Source organism: Trachymyrmex septentrionalis, unplaced genomic scaffold, assembly GCF_001594115.1.
Source record: "Trachymyrmex septentrionalis isolate Tsep2-gDNA-1 unplaced genomic scaffold, Tsep1.0 scaffold13, whole genome shotgun sequence".
Lineage (NCBI taxonomy): Eukaryota > Metazoa > Arthropoda > Insecta > Hymenoptera > Formicidae > Trachymyrmex > Trachymyrmex septentrionalis.
Window position 1 is genome coordinate 312,465 of NW_017304438.1, and position 8,578 is coordinate 321,042.

Consider the following 8,578-nt stretch of genomic DNA (forward strand, 5'->3'; position numbering starts at 1 on the left):
AAGAGAGAGAGAGAGAGAGAGAATATATGAGTGAGTGAGAGAGAGGAGAGAAAAGGAGGAGGAGGAGGAGGAAGAAGAAGAGAGAGGGTAGCGCGTAAGGGGTGAATGCGCATCGAACTGTCGGCTGTTAGGTTAGGTTTCCATAGGGGCGGTGAACCTCGTCTGAGATCTTCGCATTGTTGACCATTGCTGACCGGTCGGCTCGGCCGGTCAACCGTCATCGTGCGATAATGATAGCAATTCCGCGCTATTTTCGAGCACGAGTCGCGCTCCGAAGACGAGATCGATACCCAGAACGTTACGCCAGAATTTTGAATCTTTTATAATTTCTTTTAAAGAATGATGCTCGCGACATGACAATTATCAATAATTGCCGTTGAAAAGTCAAGTGTCTGTCAACAAATGATAGATACAGTCTATGAATACAGATAACGTGATATTAAAATAAAATGCTTTAATTGAAGTATTCTATTAGTCAATTCGTAAAATGCTTTCTTTTGATTGGTTAACTAAATACTTCAAAACTTCTGATTGTTCATTCAAATACTTTAAAGTATTCGTCGTGAAATTTTCATCGCATCCAACGTATTAAATGTAAAGCTTTAAAATCTCAAATTGGACTCCTCTCTTTTCTCGTTTCACCTTTTTCTCCTTAACATATTTTGACTTTCTTTTTTTTTTCGATTGTCTTTATCGCTGCGGTAACGAGGATTAGGTACTGCAGAGAAATATCAAGATCGTGGAGAATCTTGCCGAGTTAAATTTCACCAGGTATGCTCAATCCATTTCGTCGCACTCCGCTCGTAATTGCCACGGTTTCTTGCCAGGTGGAATCCAACGGTGCGTGCGATAATAAATCGTCTCTCGCGTCAATCGACTCGAGATTCTCGAAAAAAAATAGATATCCACAATCAAAGAAAAATATGTAACTATAAAAGTAACTGAAAAATAACAAGGTTTGACAACCCTATATATAGAAAATATATACATATACTCTGTAGATAGCCATTAGCCAAGTCTGTGGAGACAGATTTTGAACAGATTTTGTTCATGCTATTTCTGATGAACGAAAGACAACAAATTTCACACATAGTGTATCTGTCATATCTGTCAATGTCGGCAAACTGTTACCAGGAATATGACAAAGCTTTTTAATGCGCATCAACAATTTGGTAGTAGAAACAGGATTGCAACGCTTTTGCTCGGTTCTGCCACCAATCTGCTTGCGTAACATATCAGCAAACTGTGTCAACAATCTTAACTTAATATGGATATAGAAAATGCTATGGAGTTTTCAGGAAAACTGATCGAATTTGCTGTTAATCTACCAACAAACTGCTAGCATTTTGCTATCTCGATAGTTAAATAAACTTATAATAACTATGAAATAATTTATTTAACTATAAGAGTATTGATACTCTGTGTAAAACTTATACAGTTATCACTTTTATAGTTTTACTACCATTATAAAGTATAAGTCTTTTTCTCTAAGTGGATCTGTTCCAGATTCGGAACCGGGTTTCTTGAATATGCGCAGATTTCCAACAGACGGAGATTGATGGACAAGTTTAATAAGACGAGTTCAATCTAACTCGATCTCCTTTAATGGGTGCTTGTTTGCTTTCGAATGATAGTGCACAAAACATTGGCTGTGTTCAGCAGAAAAAGCAGCTTTGCAACTGTTGTAAAATTATTTAATATTATTGGTCTTGTCCTTAGTTCCTCACTGGATTTAAATATATAAATGAATCATATTCAAGAATTTTACAACAGTTGCAAAGCTGCTTTTTCTCCTGAACGTAGTCAATGATGTCATAGGTATCTGATATATGATAATAACGTAGATTTTGACAAATCTTCACCGTTTCCTGTACATATGAAATTTTTGAATGAAAACACGCAAGAATGCGTTCGCGCGATGCTTTTACTTTTTTCTTGTTACATTCCAAGCCCATTAATCTCGACACCACAATTAAAAACTTGTCGACTTTGATAGGGTCTACATTTGCTGAAGATTATTGATAGTTTCCAGAGATTCTGTTCCACATTTTCGGATGAAGACATTGATTTTTTCACATGAGTAACGTCATTAAATATTGTCAAATCCCGCTAAATTCAACAAATCCATCCATGACAAAACAATGAGTGAGTAACTTATTATGAGATGTTCAAGCTAAGCATCCAATTAAAAAGGTCTGTCCTTAATTAGTCGGATAGTCGCGATTTAATTTGATTTGGCTCAGAGAATCGGGGGCTTTTTCGAGCGTATCTAACAAGAGCGTCCACTCAGGATCGTTTGGTTTCCGGAAACGCATCGTCGTTTTCGTCCGTTCTTCTTCTCTTACTCTTCCTCCATCTTCTTGCTTGTTTTGTTCTTGATTGCTCCGTAAATCATGTTCGACAACACGTTAAGCAGGAAGTATCCCCCGCAATATTTCCTGCTCCTTGATTTCATAACTATCAGTATTTACACTTTTTAGTGTTGCAATTTCAAGTTATACAGAATTACAGAAAATTATAAAATATTTTATAAACTGTAAATTATTTTATAACTGTAAATTATAAATTTCTAATTACAAAAATATGACACCTATACGAAAATATTTCTCTGTTACCTTAAAATAAGTTTCACGAGAACCATCATTTTCCGGCAGATATTTAAACTTTCTTCTATGATACTCTATCTCTCAGGTGGTGTACAGTCACGAGACTTATATACAGAGCTTTTGTCTCTTCTATCTGAAATTTTACATGGAGAGCTTGGAACTTACTGTACGCATCCTTCTCAAAAACGATTATACTGTGGACTTTATCTTTGAGACAATAAAAAAACGTCTTAAATATTCTTTAACAAGGTTTTTTGTCAAACAATCTAAAAAACAGAACAATGATAATACCGAATTTGACGATTTCTTTTTTTATTATATCCAGAAGTAATGAAAACAATACCACGTTACTTGTAATACAGTTACCGTTGTAAATTACTTTTTTGATAATTAACTGATAATGACGTTATCTTTTTTTGGTAAATATGCAGATGGAGGAAGAGCCTCTTGACCTTGACGTATATTGTCAAGGTTATGGTCCTAAGTGACCCTCTAACAGATTTTGGCCGTCGCTTGTCAATGGACATAGAAAGTAACTTGTTACCATTACTAAGTAATTATTTTTGAGAATCAATAATTAGTAATGGTAACTATTTAAAACTTTTTTTATTCGCACGGTAATAGTCACTTTCAAAAAGTAACTTTCCATTCCCAGATTATATTTGACCTTCCTTTTATTTCTAACCGATTTAACAATATTTTTAGAAACTCTAATGTAAAACTGTCGTTTCATAGTACAAATAAACTCTGTAGATTTATCGAAGTACAGAAGAATTCACTTTCAGGTTTTTCCATGAGTAACGTTGCAAGATTTCGTGTTGTGGTGCATCACATGGTGGAAAGCAAATAAAAACTACAATTTACGAGTCAAAAATCACATACATACACAAGAAATATAACTTAGCCTATTCTGTAACTACCGCTCATTTCAATCAATAAACAACATTTTTTAAATATATCATATTTTAATATTTATTTAATATAGTTATGTCACTTTGAACTTGGAACGGTTAATAGTTATAGGCAAATCTACAACGGAAATTTCGAGGAAGGCATCCTGAAAGGATTTTGAAAGTTTTGATCTATTCGATAACTAAATTTTCTTCAAGATCGCTATTCTTTGTGATTTCTGTTTCCGTGCATTTATGATCCACGAAACCACACAGCTCTGTGTAATATAATAGATATAATTGTGCTTATCTCGTATGTTCATCACGAAATAATTCTCGAAAGCATATTGCTAACTTGCTGATGACAGGTTGCATCTCGGACGAGTTTCGATGACTTGTTCAATGCGCAACCATTACTCAGAAATCTTATCTTGCGATTCAATCACGGGAAGAATCGCGTTCAACTTACGAAAGGAGAATACCGCTGTCAGCATTCAACTCGCAATACACCGAATTCGCTGAACCAACGAAGCCGAACTACCAAATACAACATATTGTACATGCAGACGTATGCATAGTTTCACAACAAAATTAAAGAACGGCGAGACGCAATGATTGCGTTTAGCAGAGAAATCTATCAATGGGTGCATTTAGTATTTCAGTACTACAATCAGTGAGTTCTTGCATCTGATTGGCATATTCCATTAGATCCAAAAATATAAACTGATCAGATGCACAAGAGCTCTCACTGATCGCTTAGTGAGCGATTGTAGTACTGAATGGCTGCGTTCACCAGAAAAAGCAGCTTTGCAACTGTTGTAAAATTCTCTAATACTATTGGTCTTGCCCTTAGTTCCTCATTGGATCTAAATGTATAAACTAATCATATTCAAGAATTTTACAACAGTTGCAAAACTGCTTTCTCTGCTAAACGCAGCTAATGCTACACCTACTAAGTGCTTAATGATTCTTTAATTGGTTCCTTACACTTAAATCCAGCGAAGAATTAAAGGCAAGAACCAATTATTGTATATTAAAGAAGAGACTGAACGTCTCTATTGATCAATTTTCTCTGTTGAACGCAGCCATTTTCACAGCAACAAAGAATATCTTATTGCATTCATAATTCAAGGCAACGCGAAGACGACGATTCAACCTCTTTTACAATTCGCTCATCTCAATTACGAGACGTTTTTGCTTGACATTGATAATCGCTCGTATCGTTATGCTATCGACACGGATGAAGTCAATGGCGTCAACCTTCTAACGATATTAGCTTTTAAAAAACGACTATCTTTAGCGGACTTCCTGCGATCTCATCACACGTTAAATCTTTATCCCGCGACTGTACACCATCATATGCAATAGTCTCCGATTGAATATGCGCGGGGACGCCACACCCTGCGCGAATCCTTCGATTTTCTTGCTACGCCCGAAATCTAGGAAAGCGTATAATGTCTTCCCTTTACTTTTTATCTCGGAGCGATATTCATTCGTAGTCCTACGTTCAAGATCATTTCGACTCCAATTTCAGATGAGTTTTAAAAATCCAATCAATGAAAATGATCACATGAGATCGTATATACAGGGTGAGTCACTTTTTTAAGACCGGCCACCCGAATAACACTCACAATTTTGGAGATAGGAAAAAATGTTTCAAATGAGAATGAAATAGTTTCAAGGAAAACGTGCTTTGGTCAGGAAAGACGTGGTTGTCTTTCTTCTAGATAGAGGAGAGGTGGAGGTGACCTTCAAATCTTTTCACCTCCATTTTTTAAAATTGTATAATTTTTTTTGACACAATATATTTCTTTAATTATTCTGCATAAAAGTGTTAAGGTAGAGATATCAAAAAATCAATAGTGAATGAGATATTTTATACTTAGAATTTATTGTGACATAAAATGTTAAATGACTGATAGACTATTAATTTTTTAATAATCGTACCTTAATATTTTTATAAACAGAATAATGAGATGAATCAATTGGTGGAAGGAAAATACATGTTGCTTAACAAAAATTGTATGCAAAATGGATAATTTTTCAAGTAAGCAATTATGTATTTTCTTTCCATCGCTTTCCATTGCTTGAAAAAACCGTGTTCCGCACTCCGGTAGGCCCTGCGGCATAACGGTAGTGACAAATAATCATTATGCAGTTCGACCATTTATTCTTCTTGAATTTAAAGTCTAGATATAAAGACTTAAGGTAAGTCTGAAATGAAAAAGTGGGAAATGTTAGACATCGCACAAAATACAAACGTCTCGCTTTTATTGAGCCATCTAAGATCGCGGAAATATGGAGAGACACGCTCGTCCCACTTGATCGAAAAAATATATCTCACGCACAAATTAAGAGCTCTTTGGAGTTTAAAGTCCAGCTCGCTGGTAGATATTATGATAGTGTATGATCGAAAATTAAAAAAATATAGAATAGATATGAGAAAGAGAGAGAGAGAGAGAGAGAGAGAGAGAGAGAGAGAGAGGAAGGGAGGAGGAGGAGAGGGGATCAAGACAGGAGAAGAGAGGGAGGAAAGAAATGGATACAGATTGTGATTTTTCATTTTCCATATATCCTAATTACATGCTTTGTCGCGTCATCTCGCTGTTTATATATGATGTATGTATTATATATTCTTCGCAAACATCGTACGTACTGCATATCACACCGTACACGCGTCGCTGTGTGAACGCAACGTTAGCCAAGTTCGCTGACCGGCAGAGAGAATGCGTACGCGCGCGAAGAAAAGAGAGAGGATCAGAGGAGAAGTGACGGAATAGACCGTGACCGTGGCCGTGGCCGTGACCGTACCGTGGCCGAGTTGTCGCGATCCCCATAGATATCGTCGGCGGCGACGAATACGACCCATTACAAATATAATATATATGATCCATATAATATATATGATTTAGTATACAGATATCTCAGAAAAAGAAATTTAAGCGGTCTGTATGGTCCAGCCATGTTACGAGATATGTACAAGTACATATTCGAAGGTAGACTTAAATCCAAACGTCCAAACAAGAGATATCTCGCGTGTAGAACTCTGCGACGAATGATCTTTGTCTCGTTTTATGAAACAGAGACATAAACTACAAAGCTTTACTTCAATTTCTTCTTTTAATATATTTCGTGGGTTTAACTTGGTTGAACCGATTTATCTCTTCATTCAGCGCGTTAGTTTCACATTACTGTGAAAGAGTGGAAACAAATAACCAAATATAAATCTGCCGATTCTACAATGAGTCGGTAATCTGTAATTGGTGAGTCGGAAGCGAGTTAAAGGATAGTCGGTGAGCCGGAATTGGTGAATCGGTAGAGTTGACTAGCAACCAATTTTTAAAACTATAGACTATCGATTCATTGTAAAATTAGTATGATATCTGTATCATGATATTGACACTCCCCAATTGGCCTCTATATTAAGATTTATAGAAAACCCGGTGACATTATACTTAAATTATAATGTAGAAATATTGCAACATGGGAAATATTATACATGACTAAATTAAAAATTTTGAAGTTAAATGACTTTTAGGATACATATGAACCGATTTCAAAATGTTCGTCAAGCATTTGAAAATAATTGGATAACGTATTATAATTTATTTCTTTGTTATGCTGCCAGCATCTCATTTATTATATTCTTGAAAGAAAGTGAAAAATATTTACATCTCAAATTGGATTTATCTAATTTTTTGATATATATCAATAGAAATCTTTTTTCTGACAAAACTGTTGCGTTATAGAGAATCACAATTTTTGTAAAAATTTTTAGCACAATTATTGTAACAATTGTCACTAGTTTATGCTATTATTGTGTAATATTTTCACAATTTACTTTTGGGGGATTTATCTTACAATTACTTTCGAACAAATTTGTATCGTAAATTTTACGATTCATTCAATTTTTTAAAAACTCAAATATATAATTCATAAGAAAAAAAGTAATCTAAAGATAAAAAGGAAGCCGTATATAAAACTACAAAATATAACGTTGACAGACAGACAAAAAGAGACGAAGAAAAGTATTGTATATAAGTTGTATATTTGCTATACAGTAACCGCATTCGCCGCGTACAATAAAGATATTGTATATTACGCCATACAATAACAAATGAATACACTTGGTATATAAAGCACGATGAAGTACACACAAAAAATATCAAGTTAATTAATCCCAGACAACTTCAAGATGCGTACTCTCTTTTTTTTCTCTTTTTACTTATAAAGTACATACGAACAAATGTATTAAAAAGAAAGAAAGCCGTGGAGGAAACCTGGGGACTGCTACTTGGCTGTGTAAGACATTGTCGGGAAGGCATAATAGGCGTTAGATGGAAAAATATGATATTTTCTGAAAAAATGCGAGACGGCTCAATTTTATGTAGGCAAAAATACTTTGTGTCACTTTCTTCACTAAAGTATCTATTCTCAATCTACTTATTTCTCTCGTGAAGCATGTAACAAAGGTATAAAACGTCTATTCTAATATATTCTTTTCGCGTCACTTTTCATCGCTCATTATAATATAAATGCACGGTTATCACGACCGATTGTTATATGACTATTGAAAAAATGACTCTATATTGTATGGCCATACGTTATGCACATTTTTATTTTTACATGGAACAGTTGTCGATAGGATGTGCGCGTTTCTGGATGATTAAGGCTTCTCAACAATTCCAATTACTTTGCGATTAATACATTTGCTACGATATACTTTTCACGAAGAACATGGTTGTCGGAACTTCCAATGCACAAATACATATTAGGATTTATATTATTCAATAATAAAGTATCTGTGAAAACTGGAAGAGATGTATCACGTATTTCATGAGAAATCTAGCTGTAGTCTACTTTGCTTGCAAGGTCAGCAATTACTGTAATTAAAAAAATACATTATGGTCGGTATTCATAGTCAATTCTTATATTTATGACTGTCTTAAATACAATTTTAGGATATCATGAACCAATTCGGATCAACAAAGCCAAGTTTTGGAATGTAACCCATGTAAACAGTTATACAGAATATAGAGAGAGCACGATTAAATTTTACATACGAGAACCGACACCATCTAG